At 33.6% G+C, this 20,247-nt stretch overlaps 1 protein-coding gene across 1 annotated transcript in view; it reads right to left on the minus strand.

The window, feature by feature from the left end:
* LOC118199309 (uncharacterized) overlaps positions 1-20,247 on the minus strand; it is a 116,929-nt gene that overhangs the window by 43,161 nt on the left and 53,521 nt on the right. The gene's annotated exons all lie outside the window — the stretch shown is intronic.

Here is a 20,247-nt window from a genome sequence, read left to right on the forward strand (position 1 = left end):
TAACTGTGCACATTTGTCTAATTTAAACACACTAAATTATACAATTCTAGACGAGAACTGTGAAATTCGATCACTAGCGCCCACCTCGCAAATGACTAACTTTCCTACTTAATGATTAGTAGTGTGCAATATAGTGCAATATCCTGTATATAGTGTACATATTGTATATATTTTTCCGTTATATTTTTACTCTTTCTCTATTTGTATTGTACTGTTACTTTAAGACATTGTGCTTTTCTTCAGTTAACTTAAGACGTTCCACTTGCTGTCCATGATCGCGCGATGCCTCGTTCTCCCCTTTTTCCACCTCCTCCGCTCCGTCTGGGATACCACGGGCAGATAGTACCATGTGATGCGCCCATGTGGAAAATTTGATTGAGCCGGAAAAACTGCACACTGTGTGGTAGTCTTGCAATAAATTAATCAATCAGTCAGTCAGTTCTCAGCTTCGCACTTAAATGATAGTCTATAGTGGATCAATAACAGACTGTGAGATATTTGTAATCGCATCCTTATTGGTTAAAAGGAAGTAAAGTTTTCTATTACGTCCGATGCATTAGCTTTCTGTCAGGTCCGATGTATTCTGAAACTTAATCCCATTCTATTTGTTTATATTTTCTTTATGTTATTTTTGATTGGTTGTTTTATGCGTCTTGTTTATGATTTGTTAAAACATGATCTGTTGTAAAGTTATATTTCTCATACAGTCAGTTTTAAAGGTTGCTTGATACTATTTTCTTGTCAAGTTTTAAAGGTTGTTCGTTCTACCCCAAGCCACACTCATCCTTTGTGCAAAAAGTCATATAATATGCAGATAGAGTAGTAAAAAATAGTAATGCTACTCCCTCAGAGATTGCGCCACAAAGCAGACTTCCCACAATTCAGTGAGCTCGACAAAACCACCTCTAAAGCAGAGAATACAGGATGGAAGCAGAGGATACAGAATGGAAAGTGTCTGCCCAAAATAGGAAAAGTCACTTTCTGTGCAGTGTATAACCGCCCTGGAAATAAACTCAGTGCTGCAATCCTGGACGGACTTATAAACTCGAACTCCCCCACCTTTCTAGGAGGTGATTTAAATGCCAAGCATCTCGACTGGGGATGCCGCAACTAAAATTATAACGGACACATTGTGCATGATTTTGTGTGTAATCACCCTGTTTTTCTGTATGTGCCGGATGAACCTACTTGTAGCTAAATATGCTCAACAGTCGGCCAGATATTCTAGATATTTTTATTACAACATTTAATATTCCCATGACTCTTACGGTAACATGTGACATGTCTTCTGATCATGTGCCAGTGCTTGCTTACCTTGGAGTGGAAATGCTAAGAACCTACCTCCAATTAAGTATACTGATTATTACTTTATCATAATATTTTGATGACCACTGATTTTAATTGTGACTCGTTACAAAGTACTTCGGACATTGAACGTGCTGTAAAAAATTTTACTTCACACCTGTATTCTGCTAAGTCCCTAACTACGACTGAGGTTGACCGTGTCAGACATGGCACATGCTTCCAGCCAATATTCGCGAAATCATCTGCTTTCGAAATCATCTCCGAAAAGAATTCAATCTCACCTGGGATTCAATCTCACCTGAGTATAAGTTGGCCTTGGGCAGGATAAGATGGAAAAGATCAATGACGAACCTGGCGTCATATAAGGACACCAAAACGCCTCTGCTCTGCTAGAAAGCCGCTCGAATGCTATAACGGATTTGCTTACTCCGATCATGACAAAGCGGAACTATTTGCGGAAAACCTTTCTGAACAGTTCATTCCCAACTCCTTCCCTTCAGATTGTAGTTCGGACATTCAAGTTCATTACCTTAACGATCAATGGCTGCATTCCTCTTCAACTTAATCTTCTGTTAAAGTAACCATGCCGCACGAAGTGAAGAGCGTTATCAAGGGACTAAAATTAAAGAAAGCTTCAGGAAAGGACGAGATTACGAACCAAATGCTGAAAACATGCCTTTTAAGACCATGTGCAAATTAGCAGGCATTTTCAACGCATGTTTGTATCAAAATTATTTCCCGCTTATCTGGAAGCAAGCAAGCATCTTGATGATTCCTAAGCCAGGAAAAACACAGGATAATCCGCCAAACTTTAGACCCATCAGCCTGCTATCCTCCATAAGCAAGATCCTGGAACGTATTATTTATTTCAGAAGCAAGAAAACTTGGATTTTCTCATTGATCACCAGCACGGTTTCCAGAAAGGACTATCTACTACAACGCAGTTAGTTAGGCTTAGGGAGTTAATCGGTGGAGCTATGTACAACAAAATGAGTGATGCTATCCTGATGCTAGGCGTGGCAAAGGCCTTTCACCGCGTCTGGCATCCAGGACTGATCTATAAGCTAATTTATCTCGGATTCCCCAGGAATCTGCTACTCATTATCAAGTCCTTCCTTTGAAATAGAACTTTCACCGTTAAACTTAGAAGTGCGACTTCATGTGTCAAAAGTATTTATGCCGGCATTCCTCAAAGGTCAAATTTAGGCCCACTTTTTTACATCATCTATACCAACGAATTCTCATGCTTCCCGGATCTCACAGCCAGCTACGCTGGTGATACAGCATTAGCCACCAAATCTCTAAACACCGATTATGCTTTGGCAAGAGTTCAAGCCAAAATCCCAGCTATTGAGGAGTGGTGCAGTCGTTGGAAAACGTGTATTCAGCCAGAAAAATCGAAGATTCTACTTATCCGAAAACGTAGACAGCGGGAAGGTATCAGAACTGAGGTTAAACGTTTTGGCAATATCATCCCTCGAGTTGATAAAGCAAATTATCTGGAAGTTACCCTAAACAAAGAACTACAATTGGAAGGATCGTATGCATAGAGTAAGCGGAAAAGCACACGGGATCATTTTCAGGCTTTTCCGTCTTCTAAAGGATGAAAATCTCTCAGACTGAAAAAGAGGATTTATGAAGCTATAATCCGGCCCATTCTCACGCATGCTTCCCCGGCCTGGGAAAACTACAGAGCAAACGAGATTAGCAAATTCCAAGTGCTTCAAAATAAGGTGCTAAGAATCATCACAAAAGCTCCTTACTATGTTCGGAATAAGACCCTCCACTCCGACTTGAAAATGATATTATTCAGGACTACCTCAGCAGAATAAACAACTTTTCAACAATATTATCAACAAAAGTCCCGCTAATTTCACAGATATTCCTATCTACGAAATCCTGGGGGGGTGTGAAGACAAATGTTTCCGCTCCTTTGCCACCCATCTCTTGAGTTCAGATCTCGTCGACAGAAGTCGCCACAATCTCAAGGAACAACCCAGATCCACAGTGACATTGTTTTTCCTACTCAAGTGATTTTGACGTCCTTTTTATCATCAAATTTAATTTGGATTTTCTGAGCATTTTAAGTGCTCATCTGAAGTAAATAGCTATCCTACACAAGTCCTCCGAAGTTCCTCTCTCCAGCCTCTGCTCGACGGAATCCATCTAAGTACCAGCACAGGAGGAAGGAGCTTCTTTTTTCTCTTTCTCACCACACATTTCCACATCCACGAGAGAAAATTCTATTCAGGTTTCTTCGCTGTCAGACCCTACACGGACTATATCAGGAACTGTTATATTGTTTTTCTGCTCTATAGAGTCTATCTTTCTATAGAGCAGGATATTGTTTTTCTGCTGACTGCCAGTATAGCCACAAAGTTCCAAAGATTTTCACTCTCTTACGTGTATTTCTCTGCGTGTATCTCTGGGTATTACTTTGAATAAATGTTTGTTTTTCGAACCACGGCATTTTCAATGTTCAACACAGACAAAGCATAAATCTTAATTAAGAGCTTATTAAAAGTGCGTCTTTAGATGTAATTAAAATTTAAGAAAATACTTGTCCATCGTTACTTGTGAGGCGCCATGAATACAAATACGTAATGCAAGTCCAGAAGTAACTTTAACATACCTAATCAACTCGGCTGCAGCTAACCGCGCCCCTAGTCATAAACGCTAAAATTCAAAAATCACTAAACAAAAGCAGACTGACACATGACCGGTTGATTCAAGAAATAAACTGCTTTTCTGATGGGTTGCCAAAATTCTCTAAATGATATATTTTCTCGTTATTAAAACTTAAACTAATTCGCATTCTGGTTAATTCTGACGAAAGAAGTAAAAGTTACAGAACAGAATTAACATCGAAAATAAATAGAACCTTACAATAAGAAATGAGAAAGCTAGTAAAAGTAGCCTAAGATTACGATGAATCATATTGCGATAAATACACCATAATGAGAAAGGATAAAAATAATAATTCAGGAATTTTAAAAAAAAATCTAATAAACACAGTTTTACTATTATAGTAGAACTACTTTTGTCTGATAGCGAAGCTAGGCATTTAATAAGGTGAAATTAATAAACATTTCTCAAGTCTTGGTTGAGCTAGGGCGGCGATTCATAAGCTGTTGGGCGATCCCCCTCTGGAGGCGTGATAACCCTACGTGGGGGGCGCGAGCATATGGAAATGTCGAAAATAAAAGATTATTTAAAAAATTATTAATTTACTGAAAAAAAAGCAAAACAAAATACATTATATAATAAAAAATAAAATGCACATTCACATTGATACAATGAACTTATAAATGTATCAGTATTGCACAATGTATTTGATAATTAATTTATCAATACTAAATTAAGAACAAGTTTACTAATTATTAGTGATTTTAGTCTTGTAGAGAAAATTATTCAAAGGAAGGTTTAATATTAGAAATTTGTACTCTCTAAGTTCTTCTGTGTTTAACTGAGATCTATATTTTTGTCTTCAGAGTAGCCACCGCAGAAAATCCGGTTTCACAAAGGTATGATGTTGGAAATGGAAATGGTAACGAAATGTTTTCGTTTTCAGTGCAGATAATTCATTATCAATCCCTGCCCAAAATTCAAAGAGTGACTTACTACTAAATAGCCTTTTGGGATTTCGCCACTTGACGTGAAATCTAAAGATTTCTTCTTCGGCAGTTGAGAGCCCTTCTGGACATTTTCAAATGGATTACTAACCGACTCGTAACTTGCTGTAAAGTTATTGTCAGCAAGAAAATACTTTTTAAAATTCTTTGCCAGCATGGCTAAATGATTGTCATTGGTTTAAAAAAACTTTCATGTATTGTTGTTCAGCCTTGTAAATTTTGTCCACATTTTCAAACATTTCTAGAATTTTTTTTGCTTTAAAATTTCTGCTCCATAATTCCAATTTTCTACAGAAAGCATGAATTTTATCACTCATACATATGTATATTTGCTCCTTGGAGTTGAAGATTCAAGGTATTTGATTTCTCTAATATATCGATTAAGTAGCTCAATTTCATCACAAACAAACCATCTTGAAACTTCTCAGCTTCATGTCGTTTTCCTCTTCTAGAAAAGTGGCAATGTTTCTTCGTAATTCATAGGAAATGATTGTCCTAGCGTATAGCAGTATGAAAATCAATACTGGTATTTATCTAAATTCTCAGAAGTACTGGATCCTTTCGAAGAAAGCCCTTCTAGAAAGAAATTTTCCCCAAGAAGCTTTCTTCTCCTTTCTAAATATAAAGTAAAGACGTTTTACACAAAATAACTTTGGTAATTTAATTATATGAATTAATAGTCCTAACGTATATAAGTTATTGAGTTCTTTATTATCTTCATGTGTGAGTAAATACGAGCCTAGTTTCCCTTAAAAAGTTTTCCTCGAAGGCCCCTTTCTTCTTAAGCAGCTAACACTTTCAAATAATTCGGAAGAGTAATTTGAGGATTCGAAATGTTTACCAATACTTTCACAGACTTTTTTTTCAGCTCAAACCTTTTACGAATATATTTGGTGTTTAGAATTTATTTTCAAAAATAAAATTTTCAGAATTGTTTAATCTTTGAAATTTTTTTTTTTATCAATCAAAAATTAAATAAGATTGAGGCTGGTTACTCAACTACAACAAAACATATAAGGCCAATCTGCCTTGTTAGAATTGTTTTCGTTGGAGTACAATAATCTCAATAGCTATAACACTTTTAGTCCAAAAAAATTTGAACATATTGCTAATTTAAGACGCATTTAAATTTTTGGTTGACTTAATAATGTAAAATAATGACATAGTACATATTTAAAATAATTAAATTCTTTTATCAATCTGCATGATGTCTATGTAGATTTTCAATATTCGAAAATGCTTAACTTGTAATTTGTTGCCACCAAATAACAGAACCCTGTGTTATTGATTTGGAAGTCAAACAAACCCTTGTGTTATATTTAAAGAAATTAAATAATGAAGAATCTGCATAAATGTATGTATGTTTCTCGCATTGTGAAAAAACAACGGCTCCCAGAGCCATCCAATTTTGTATAGTTTAGTCCTCTTCCCGAATATGGGCACATGAAAGCACGAATTTTGATTTCCGAATTTGTTGTAATATAAATTTCATATTTCGTAAACCTTTAAAAATTTTTTGATTAAAACGTTCAACGACTTCAAAGCGAGCAGTGGCATAAAACATTTTTATCTTCAGCGCAGGAGACTGTCTATCGGAAATTCTAAAGGTATGCTCTTTTTAAATATTTTTAGCCCAAAGATGTGTCATCCCAAATGCTCTCGAAATGTGTATATGCGTGCAAATGAAAAAAACGCCCCTTTGGGGGTAATATAAAATCTGAAAGCTATCAGATTTTTCTGGTACGTCTTAAAATAATTTGTTTAAATTTTATTTTACATATCACATATCGAGTTTTAGTTAAAAAATCTTTACCAGTAACCTCAAGTAGCCATAGTTGAATATCGAAACCCATGTAGCAGTGTAAAATCATTCATATATCTGTTTCTAAAGGCTGAATACACCGCTTTTGGGAATTCTGCACATTTTAAAAAGCCCTGAACAGGACATCCTTCTTTGTGCACAGATACTCAACAGTGGCTCAGTCGATAAGATTGTTGAGCTCTTGCAGTTTGACTCCGGTTCAAATTCCGAAGAACGTATTGGTTTATAATGTATTTCTCCCGCTTTCGTGGTGTGGTGGTCTGCACCCTGGTCGCGTATACCAGAGGTCCGCGGTTCGATTCTCGGGGAAGGCATTGCATATTTTTCATCTCTCCTGCTTCAGAAATAAATATAATTTCTGTACAGTGGCGCCCGAACTAAAAGGGTGTTGGATGATGATTTTCCACACCCAGGATTTCGCGATTGGATCCACTAAAAACACGTCGCTCTTTAAAAGGGGGAGTATATAAGATATTTCTCCCCCCTTTTTAGCGTGCCTTCGTGGTGTGGTGGTCTGCATGCTGAGCGCGTATTCCAGAGGTCCGTGGTCCGATTCGCGGCGAAGGTGATTGCTCATTTTTCAAGTCTTCTGCTTCTAAAAAATTCTAATGTCTCTACAGGTTTATTCGTTATGTGGAGTTTTTATCATTTTCCTCATCTGTAATTTTATTACAAAACTGCCGGTTTCCCTTAGAAATGCCTTCATGAAGGCATCCCTGTTTTACACAGATCCATGTGTAAAACAGGACATGTAATTGCATGTCTCCATGTGTTTCTCTTCAAGTAATGAAGCAATCAACTAACCTTAGCGGTCGTCCGAATGCCTTACTAGAATTAGTTAAGCAGTACCATAATTGTAATGCAATACTTAAAAATATTTTGGTTTCCTTGATGATTAATATTGGGGAAAGAAGAATGCAAGGATCCCGGACTCTATTTTCTGGCATGCTTTCAGTAAAAGTTGAGTTGAGGTAAGAAAGATTTTATTCGTGTGTTCCCTTTTAGCAAGATAATTCAATCCATAAAATAAAAACATAGAGTAATTTTAAAATTTTACTTTAATTTTTTTAAAATTTAGAATCATTTGCATATGCGATAATTCTGAATTTCTTCTTCACTTTAAAACTTGAAAATATCTTCTTCCTACCTAAAGTTGTATATATCTGGACTTTATATTTAAATATTTTGGAAATAAAACTCTATAAATGATTTATCTGTAGCTTATTTTATTCAGAACTACTGGTACTTGTAGCTTGATTTCTGTTTGTAAATGGATTATGACAAAACACGCGAGGACTCTTTGTCCTTATAGAGTGATGTCTTCGAGAGGATTTTCTGAGAAAGTTTTCCATTATTAACATTACACGTTGGGAAACTGCTAAAATGTTGTACCTTTGTCCCTTTCGGCCAAGAATCAAGTCTGTGTCGAATTACCAGTGTTTTGCGGTTTTATTCACTTAATGTTCTCATCTTGAATGCAAATTCGTTCGTTCCTGAAAAGCTAAAATTTTCAAATAACATAAACCTCCTCAAGTTTTTGAGCTGGAAGTATATCAGAATTTCCTCATTGTTTGTTTGTGGTCTGATGAAAAATGAAATTTATTTAAATCTTTGTACGCTTTTTCGAAGCAAAACTCTTTTCTTGCTGACACTTTCCTTATCTTATCTGAATCTTTTACTTTGCTTTGAATTTTAATTTTTCCTTTCCTCGAAACAACTTCTTTTTATGCCACTAGGGACTAATTCCTTTTAGTCGACCTGAATCTCGATCTTTCTACGCATAAATGTACTTTGGAACTTTTTGTTTGTTATAGCTCTTTTTTAAATTTTGACTTTTCCGCTATATCTATACCTATATCTTTTTATTTATTTTCACATTTAACCTTTAAGTTTTTGGTCAAAGAAGAACTTTAAGAAAATTCTTTTATTTCTATCCTTTTTTTTAAAGTGTAAAAATCAAAAAAATGTTTTTAAAAGTACAAATTCATGTCTCAACTTTTGACGTTTCCTTCTTTAAATTAACGGTTCAACAGATTCGGTAAGCAAGCTTAAATTTGAATCTTGTATTTTCCTTTTGAGTAATTGTTAGTGTTTTGCTTATAAAATAAATATGTTTATAACAGGTATAGGAGCGAGTTCCCCTTAGAAAGCCCTCCCGTGCGGCATATAACCCTCCCCTTAGGCAGATAGTCCTCGCGTGCTTTGCTATAATTAAATAAACCAAACAGACAAATATTAATGGCTGAAGTTGCCAAATGCTGGCAGTTTATTCTAGATTCTATTTCCATCGACAAAATGCACGGGCTGAAAGAGGTTTCCGACTTTAGAACTTTACTTAGAAAATTTATTTTGAATTTAAAGTTTTCCTTAAAAGTCCTGCACAAAGTCATCTGTCTTCATTAGCCAATAATCAGATGTGCTTTACTATATTTAACTAGTTCAATTTCAACATTAATTAATATGGTCAACAGATGCTATAAACCCATAACTGGGCGTGTTTTTATAAATTAGATTACGCATGGATGTTTCATTGTAAATGTATCTATCAATAAGACAAGGCTGTTAAATCTTTAGGTCTCCAAATCTCTCTCGCATAGACAATGGCATTTTAGGAAGTGTACTGTGTCCTCCAGTAACACTTCGAAGGTGTTAGGAAAATGAGGCAATAGTGTATGAAATTTTATATTTGTCCTAGATATGCAAATATTTCTAAAATAGAATGGATGATTTTATATTTATTTTATCTATTTAACTGAATACGGAAAATCACAAAAGAGCTATCGAAGAAATTTTATGTGGGAAATAATATACATATGAAGATTCTATAAAATAAAATCTAAATTTTAGGTGATCCCCTAGAGTAAAAATTTCATTCAATAAAGTACACTTTGAATAATTCAGTACACTTTGAAAAATGTTAAAAAGCAGTTAATTTCATATAATTATGGGGAAAATTAGTTATAATATTCAAGATACGAGTTTATTGGCTTGGATTATATTTCCATATCTATTATGGACTTCAACCCAAGACTTTGTGTTACAAAGCAAGAATTGATAGTTCAGAGTTAATATATAATTGAACTTCAATGATGGGAAATTCTACAAATGGTTTTCAGCTACGAGAAATTTGGTAAATGAATGCTGATGCGTAGAATACAAAATGAGTATTATCATTTTTCGATACATCGAAATTTCTGATTAAATGATTTTTGACATTACAAACGTCTTTCGCGGACTCTTTCCAAACTCTTTGGAGCTTTACATTATTATACGTTACTTTTTACATTGCATTATGTTATGATACCAAATACTTATCATCCATTTATCCTATCAAGGTTACCTCTTCAATAGCATTGCAGTGCAGAGCATTAGTAACTGAAAGTGCAGAGGTCACAAACGACTATTGCCACTGATTGTTCCACGATCACTTACCTATTACCTTATATTGAAATTTTTGGGACAAATGCTCAATAACAGGGATTTGACAATTTGGATTGCAGGTTACCAATGTCCTTCAGTTGGGATTAATGGTGATTGTTGTGGTCAGTTGCTCTATCTGACAGTAACGTATATCGGTTTAATTTAATTTTTAAAATTTATCTAAATTAAATCTAATTCTTCCTACTGGTGTCTTATAACATAATCTCTAATGAACAACAATTGGCCATCGTGATGAACAGCTTAATGACCATTTGTGTACTTCATTTAGTTTTAAAATCTATATAAATTTATTGCACCTGTCTACGCCGGTGACCCACTACTATTCGTTTCGAGCGGTGAATCATTAGAATTTTTTGGAAGCCAGAGAGATTGAAAAATTAGCAACCGCCTTCGCCGGGAATCGAACTACGGACCTCTGGAATACCGGCCCAGCGTGCTACCGTTACACCATAAAGGCACGCGAGGGAAGTGGGGGGAAATACCTTATATACTCCCCTTTTTAAAGGGTGACTAGGGTTTTAAGGGACCTAGTCGCCAAATAGTGGGTGCGGAGAATCATCATTCAAAAGTTTTTTTAATAATAAAATAGTTTGGGCGCCACTGTAGAGTCATTAGGCTAATTGGAAGCAAAAAAGATGAAAAATATGCGACCGCCTCCGCCGGGAATCGAACCGCGGACCTCTGGAATACCGGCCCAGTGTGCAGAACCACTACACTACGAAGGACGCTTGGAAAATGAGAGAAATACCTTATAACCATATATGTGCAGCTCACCTGAGAGTGACAATTAACAAGTAGATTACTGGTAACTAGTACACTTCTTGAGACATGTGTTCTTTCCTTTAATTTCAAGCTTTGTCAAAATTTACTGCACCGGCCAATAGTGTTGACCCCTCGTTACCTAAGTGGCCTTCATTATATCGATCATCAGTTACGAAGAGCACTGATGGGCACCGGTGACTAAACGTCCTTGATGAACACAGATGTTCTCCGATTAAATTTTAATTTAAATATCTGCCTAAACTTATTGAATGGCCAGACATCGGTAATACACGGATTTCCATCATGTGATCTTCAACCTATAAGTGGCCATTGATCAACAATCTTGAAGGCCGCCGGAGCTGTTCGATTTAATTTTAATTTCCATATCTAGGTAAGTTTCTAAGTAATCTGTAATACATCGCAGATCTATTTCTTGATCCAAAGTGTTCATTAATCTGAAGAAAACTGATAGCCAACATATATGATGAGCACCAGTAAGTTTCCTTTTAATTTTAAACAAAGCATTTATCAAAATTTACTTCATTCTCTTACACTGAAACTTAAGAGCTCATCTTTAGTGATTGTAAACCTGTAAGTTACTGATGAGCAGAGTTATGATCTGCATCAGTGTGCTTTAGCTTAATTTTAATTTAAAAATCTATCTAAATTTATTGCATTGCCCTACATTAGTAGCATACGGCTTGATCCATTCTAGTGGACATTATACTCTAGATCACCAGTGACCACAACATTTTAACACTGGTATTTAATATTTCAACATTTAACACTTATATTTATATTTAATTAATTAACATTCAGATTAATAAAATTAATTAACCTTTACAATCAATTAATCTAACATTTTACACTGGTGCTCTTTTGTTTAGTTTTAAAATGCAAATTCGTTTAAATTTACTGCATTACAGCACATACCGGAACTACTGGTTGCCTTAAATGACCATACACACAGAGTCAGGCTCGATAGGAAAAAGTATATCTACTTTTAATTTGAAACTTTATATAAATTCCCGCTACTTTTTAACACTAGCGTTCTGTAGATTGATGTCTAGTGATTCTCAACCTGTAGGTTATCGATGACAAAGTGTTTGATGTATATCGATGTTCTTAATTTAATTTAATTTAAAACACTATCTAATTTGGTTTCCCCTTTAACTGGCAGCTTATTTTTTGTCACAGGATGTAAAGAAATTTCGACCTCTTGACCACGTGCCTTCGTGATATAAGTGGAAAACACTTTCGGCTAGCAAATGAAAGGCCCGGCGAAGGCATCGCTGATTTTTCATGTTTACTTGTTTGAAAATTCTACTTCCCCTAGAAAGGGACTGTCAACCTGAAGGTAGTCGGTGATCAACGACGTTGAAAATCATCTTACGGTTTAATTTTGCGTTAATAATTTATTTAAATGATATAATTTTAAATGTATATAATTTATAATTGAACTGGTAAATTTTATTAGCATTGGCAGCGTTATTTTAATTAATATAAGCCGTTTCTGTCTTGTTTATACCTGGTACAGAAATTCCTTTTCGTCCGTCCAATTACGGCTTCTTTTTAGAATTTTTGGACAGCTATTATTATTTTTGGACTGTTATTGCAAGATCATGCATTCATAATACACACGATTTAGAAATTACTTTCGTTGGGAATTTTTTTAATTTGCCTTATATGCAGCCCGGAAGACTATCAGATTAGTGTCTTTGCTTTTCATTCTGGAATACGATTTTTAATTTATCTTTCAAACAACTGCTTTACTGGTTTATAAACTGAGCGAACTAAAATCCATAAAAGCACTTTTTATAAAAGTTTTAAATATGAATTACACTTTTTAATAATATAGCTAATTGATATATTAAATTCATTTTATTCACAGTTTATCCGTTTGCTAATCATAAGCGTCTTCAACATTGTTATGATACTAATGCCACATGTTACGTATCTCTGAGCAAAATCGTTTATGTTTTTACTAACTAGTACTTTTGCTTTACAATTATCGAATAAAAATTAGATTCCTTTTAAATAGAAACTCCGTCCATTTAGTTTTAAGATGATAGACCTTACCTAAAATTCTGCGTCTCATTTTAGAAAATTTTTTAAATGTAAGGACAAGAATCAAGTTTAAAGAAATAGAGTCAATAGTCATCTTTTTCGAACACTCTCAGTCATGCACTCTGTATTACACGTATACTGGACAAAAAAATTATTTCACAGTTGAACGAATCAACGAATTGTGAATTAGGGGTGAATATATGTTAGAGACGAAATTTAATTTCATGGTACTGTTTCATCAAATGCTATCTAAGAACTATTACATAACGGTAACAAAAAGACATCTATCTATAACAGCAATGAATTTCGTTCTGACATTCTTTCCCACGCTTGAGGAATTCGCAAACAGTTTTATGAAGAACGTAACATTGTCCATGCAATTTGTCACTCTTTTGCCAGAAATAATAACAACAATATAAAAAAATGTTTCGGTTGGTGGAACGCCACGATTGGCTGCCATTTAATTTCGTTCTCTACGCACCTATGAACAGAAAAAAAAATCTAGAATGTGTTTTTTTTTAAATCTCTATTATTATTATTATTATTATTAGCATTATATTTTTTTCTTGCACTAAGTGCATAAATTGTTTTCGAGCTTGTAAAAAGTAGATGGCTCAAATTGATCAAGAGCATTAAAAGTCGTTCAAATGTTAACTCGATGCTCGTAATTTCGTTAGTATTTGTAGTTGGTATTGGAACGAAAGTAATTCGGTTTTCCATTTATGATTTGTATAGTGTCTATTAGATGCGGAAGTATGCATTTGTGACCTTCTTACTTAATAGGACTTCGCCTGGTCACGCTGTGATTAAATGGACTGTATACAACCCTAAATATTAACTGTTTTTCTAATGTACTTGATATTTTAAAGAATGGCTTATTGACAATGAAGGTCCTTTGAGCATGTACCCACTTATAGTCTCAATTGGAAACCTCAGTCTTTTCATAGTCATTTTTGGCTTCATAATTTCTTTATGTGATGTGTAAAAAATTAGCAAATGAATGCGCTAGAAAAAAAGAGTATTTTAGGCTGTAATTAAGAAAAAGGAAGTTTTTATCCATCCTATTAACTTTCGATTTCATTTCCTTCAACAGCGCCATGAAATAATAAAATGTATCGAATGACCCATATTATTAAATAGGGCAACTATTGTTAATAAACAAATTCTAATGCAGTAATGAACATGTATAAATTTAAAAAATGATGTACAAATTAAATAAATATTTTTCATATTGTTTTTCTTTCAATGTTATTATTTTTTTAATTTTATAACATTGTAAAATGTTACATCCATTTTATCGTAAATTAATTTTAAACATGCAATCCAAAGGAAAGATGTCACTGACACATTTAAAAATAAAATTAAAAAAGACTGATTAATTGAAACGAATAAACAAAATGTTGTAAATTATTAGTTCAATCACTAAAGATAGAAGTTTTTAAATTTAAGAGAGAAACAGCTATATAAAAACATCGAAAGGTCTTCTATTTCCGATACATTGACGATTTTCAGAAAACTTTTTAGGGACCCATTATAGTTTTCAAATGTTTTCTTAGCGATATATTCTGCTACATGGCTTCTTGCCTTGCTTATAAATTTTATTACAATATACTATCTTCTTTTTCCGAGGCTTTCGAGGTCACATTCTTGAATAACTGTTACATTATTGGTGGAAGACACTGAACCAGTAATGATTTTTGCGGTCTTTGCCTGGACACTTCCTAATTTTTCCGAGGCAGTTCTAAAAGCATGAGACCAAATGCAAGAAGCCTACTCTATGATTGGTCTAATTAGAGAAGTGTATGTTCTTCCAAGTGTCCCGAGAAAAGCTCCCCACTTTATTGCGCAAAGACCATTTAACGATAATAATAATTCATACGTTATATTGTGAATTAGCTGAAATATTACGTATTTTATGCAAATTTTTCTTTAATTACTGTGAAATGATATATGTTTCGTTTATGCCTTAGACCAGCGGTGCCCAACCTTGTGCTCGCCAATCGTTTTGTATATGCTCGCCAGCCCGATTAGATACTATGAAAAAAGAATATTTTAAAAATAACCATTCATTTATATTTCTTAATTGTTCAAATATGATAAACATTTATAGTCATAAGAGATACCTTGCAAGACCTTATAAAATGACTGATTGCTGACTGATGAACTTGATAGCGAACATGGAATCTTATTGCTTCATTCCGATGCTAGATGGCTCAGCAAGGGAAAAGTACTTCAACGATTTGTAAAACTTCTTTCGCCAATAAAGCAGTTTTTGGAACCCGGAAACGAAAGTTATAAAAAATTGGACGATAATAATATCCGATCTGTATTTTCTCACGGATATAACAGCTAAACTGAACAAACTCAACGAAGATCTCCAGGGGAAGAAAAGACCCTTTTTCAATTGACTGTGACTGTAACTGCTTTTCAGAGAAAGTTAAATTTGTGGATAAATCAGATGAAAGAAAAAATTTCACCCATTTTCAGAATTTATCAAACCATATTAATAACCACAAGGGAATTGAAACAGAGAAATACTCGGAAAACCTAAATGCACTGAAAAATAATTTTGAACTCCGCTTTTCTGATTTCCATATTATTCAACCAATATTATTATTCATCTCAAACCCATTTGCTGAAATTAATATTTCCGCTGTATCACATAAGATTAGAAATATGTTTAACAAAAATGTTGATGTTTTGGAAATGTGCTCGCGATAGGCCAAAGGTTGGGCACCACTGCCTTAGACCACTGGAAATTTATGTGTATTATGTTTTGCATTATTTTTAATCTGTACATATATTTTTTTCCATTTGTGACGGAAGCTTACTTTGCAATCTTGAGAGCTATTATTCGACTATGTTCAACTTTCCTTGTCAGAGATTTACTTATTCATAAAGTGAAATCAGAAGTTATAATCCGAAACATATCGACGTTCATCTTGGCATAACTGTAATTTAAAAAACCTTCTTATATCTTAACTTCAGAAGATCTTATAGTGGAAAATATCAGCACTGATTGGAAGAAAGCCCAGTCTATCAAGTTGCATTTTCGCGCTCCTACGATTCCATTCCCATCTCAAGTTGCATTTTCTTTTCCAACGATTGTATTTTAATTCTAAAAATTTACGACCGCCTGAAAGGTCTCAGTACAAATACTTCAGCTCTAGTTCTCAGCAGGTTGTTATTAACGGTGTAGACAATATATTTTAAAAAAATGCGGAGAATGTTGGAAAAGAGGCTCCGGCAAACACACCCTAAAGTTTGTACATCTAAAGAAGGAAGCTACCTCGACGAAGAAAATGTAAACAGCTCGGAAAGCATTACTGCTACCACTGCTGCAACAATATGTCATGACATATTTAAGGTGTTTTCCGAAATTAAGACATTATTTAAACAATATTTCATCACGGACATTATTAAATTCATTTCGGGAAAGCTTGGGAAAAACAAAGCTGACACAACTCAGTAGACAAAATCTTCGTGATGACAAGTATTTTTGAAGAAATATTCAGTGAAGGGAACACTAGTAGTTTAAACACCTTTGTGATGTATATCTGATGTATTTTACTTTGTAATGATATTGGTTGGCAACTGTTCCTTGCTTCGTATTTATCTGCATATTAGTATTTTTTTAAGTAGAATACTTCTTTTATAATTCGTTATGTTTCCCTGAATCATACTTGCCTTTAATTGTGATACTTTGATTGTACGTTATCTATTAACCAGATTAACAGCGCCGCAGTTTCTTCTATCTGGAAATTTTATATTTTTTCTTTATCACCTGTTTAGGACTTTGTGCTATTACTAATTAATTTGGATTATTTTAGCATCTACAGTGCTACTTTTGGATCAAGTTCAAAAGCTTCCGCTTTTCGATGGAGGTAGACTCTCTGAGCTAGGTAGTCCGGGGTCGCAGTACTAACAAGGAAATCTTAATAATATTATTTAGTTTTCCCTTAAGTAAGCACATTGGAGCGCCCATTACAATAACAGTTAAACTTACAGTAACAAGTTATAAATATTTTGTGAAATGAGATAAAATTAATAATAGTCAATTAAGCAGAATTTTAAATTAAATTAATTACTAATTACAGCATTACACCTATAATCACCAAGCGATGTTACAAAGAGATCTTCTATAATGAAGAAGTCAGTACTTCAGTACATAGGTGCCTCCAACACACACACTCTCTCTCACACACACACACAAAAAAAAAAAAAAAAAAAAAAAAAAAAAAAGTGCGGGAGGAGGGAGAAAAGTTTTCTGCACTATAATTACTAGTTTGCTTTTTTTTTTTGGCATTAGAATTTTTATTTGTGGGTGGGTCTTTGTATTTTTTTTAAAGAAATTACACTTCATAGAGGAGCAATTCAAAATTTTCGGGTGATCTGTTATAATTAAATAATTTAGAATGGTTCATCAGCTAATTTTGGATAATTGAAACACAGTGATTTTTTAAAGGGGAAGGAGGTTCAATTGAGCCTTATGTACACTGCGCAATAAACAAATAAATAAATAAAAATAAAAAAAAAATCTGAAAGGTTTCAGGTTTTAAATTACATCCAAAGGGGCGTTTGTTAACGTCTTGTGTGTAACCTTTCTTTATTAGATATCATGTTCATTGCAGTTAAACCACAAAATTCAGTTCAGTAGCAATGTCGCAAAATAATTTAAAATGAACGTATCTTTAAAATTTCCGATACACATTTCCGCTGCCTGAAGATAAAAAGGTTTTTTTCCTGTAGAGCGTTGCCATTGCTCGCTTTGAAATCCTTGAGTTTGCTAATCAAAAATTCGTTAAAGTTTTACAAAATATGAAATCGATAATAAAACAAATTTCAAATTTCAAATTTGGTCTTCTACATGCCCATATTCGTAGGAGGATTACGTCATTCAAAATTCGATGGCTCTATGTACCGTTGTTTTTTATCACAACGCGAGAAATATACATACGTTTATGCAGATTTTTCGTTATTTAATTTCTTCAAATATAATGCAGGACTCCAACATTTGGTGGCAGCAGTTTGAAAAGTGAAACGGACATTTATAGTGATTCAACGCAAAATCGCAAAACAAAAACAAAAGGACTCTAACATTTGGTGGCAACAGTTTGAAAAGTGAAACGGACATTTATAGCGATTCAACGCAAAATCGCAAAACGAAAACAATAGTCCTTGATGAACAAAGCCCCTTTGGAATAGAAAAAGGTGTTATTTCTACATCTCCTGTTCTACTGGGCCTCTTGACGAAATTCATATTGCGTTTTTCATGTCTCGAAAGCGTGACTTAGGATGTATGTTAGATTTATATAAAGCATTATTTTAATTTAGGTATTTTGACACAACATCGAGCTTTTTCTGAAATGGCATGCCAAATATTTCCCATATTTTGATTCTACGACTCAACTTATTCCTAAATACTAAATTTTGTAAAATTTGCTGTGAAATTTACGAAGAAGTTCAAAAATTTAACTTGGCGCAATTTTTCAGTTTGCGCCAAGAATAATTCACTCGGCAGACTTTAATTTACAGTATCCTATTTTCCTTTTCTTTTTTTCATTGCAGACGAGCGGAAAAAAAAGTTATCCTTCGTACTTTCAAATAATTTTAATATGGTGCGTAAACCACATTTGGCGTTATTGTCGCTTATAACAAATATCACATATTTCAAAACGCGCCGATATATAAATTCACGTATATCTTAGTAAATTTTGAATAAGAAACTCTAATTTTTTGCAGATGAGCCAAGATATACATCTACTTTAGATAATGGTTTAAAAATTTTTACAGGTTACAATTCAAAATTTATAAAAATAATTTAAAAATACAAATTTTAAAAATAAATCATAAAAAACGGGTGAATTTTATTTCGAATGAACCTAAATTTCGAAATGTGAAAGAAAGAATAAAATAAGTTTAATAAAAAAAGATATATTAACAAATATATACCAAATTCAATTAACATTGAAGAGATAAAATTTTGAGATCTAATTTTTTAAAAAGTACTCTCGCGATTTTTACAAAATTCGGCAGTTTGGCAAAATTTGAATCGTAGAATCAAAATATGAAAAAAAAAATTGGCATGCCATTGCAGAAAAAGTCCGCTTTTGTGTCAAAATACCTATATTAGAACAATGCTATATATAAATCTAATACGCATCCCAAGTCGTGCTTTCGAGACATGAAAAACACAAGTTGAATTTCGCCAATCGGACCACTAGAACGATATAGAACTATCCCTTCTTTTTCCGCAGTGTACTTCCTCTTGATAACTTTATATCAGATTTGACCGCGTCCCTCTTCTTATATATTTATTTTTGGTGGTTTGGGCATTTTTGGGGTTTTAGTATTCTACATTTCTTTAATTCTTCTGACTTTTGGTGTATTTTATGTATTTATAGGGAATCTGGAAATTTAATGGTATTGAATTTCACTTCTAGGTAATTTGGAAATTTGATGGTATTGAATTTCATTTCTAGGGAATTTGGAAACTTAATGGAATTGAATTTCACTTCTTTTGCGTCTTTGTGAAATTGGTTCTAAATTTTTCACTTGTTGTCTATAGTGATTAATTTTCAGCAACATATTGCCCGGGAATAACTTGGAATAATTTTGGTTTTATATAAAAATTTGTGATATTGTATATACTCGTATATCCAAATATTTTCGTGAGATTTGTTTATAAGCACCAGTAAAAGATTTCAAATGAATAAATAAACACTCTTCAGGATTTTGGCTCTAAACACTTTTTCCCCAGTCTTTCAGTCTTTTTTCATAGATTAAAATATGATTTTTATAAGAGCAATGCATTAAAAAAAAGTATGTAAATATAGAACTATTTTATTTCATCATGTTATATAAAATTTCGTATGGTTAAAAAGTACATATTCTTAATGCGTTTATTAATGTGTTACGTTTAATAAATATATGTAAATAAACATCGCTAATAGTTTGATTGCAATTACATAAGGCCTGCGTTTTTTCCCCCCTCCCAATCTTCTTAGGCAACCAGATTAAAACCTCACTGCAGCTAGTTGTTTCTGCCTTTTAGAGATAACAAATCTCTTTTGAAAGTGCTAAATTTCCTTAATTGAGAATTCTTGATTTAAAGGGCGCGCTAATTTAACTTATTAAGGTGCATATAATAAAAAAAAATTTAAAAACTGTTGTTTCCAAATATCCTTTTTGAATTTATTATATCCAAGTATTGCACGT

The sequence above is a fragment of the Stegodyphus dumicola genome, chromosome 5 (assembly GCF_044657685.1).
Source record: "Stegodyphus dumicola isolate Sdum_Otavi_A_Nest chromosome 5, ASM4465768v1".
In the NCBI taxonomy this organism is placed as follows: Eukaryota; Metazoa; Arthropoda; class Arachnida; order Araneae; family Eresidae; genus Stegodyphus; species Stegodyphus dumicola.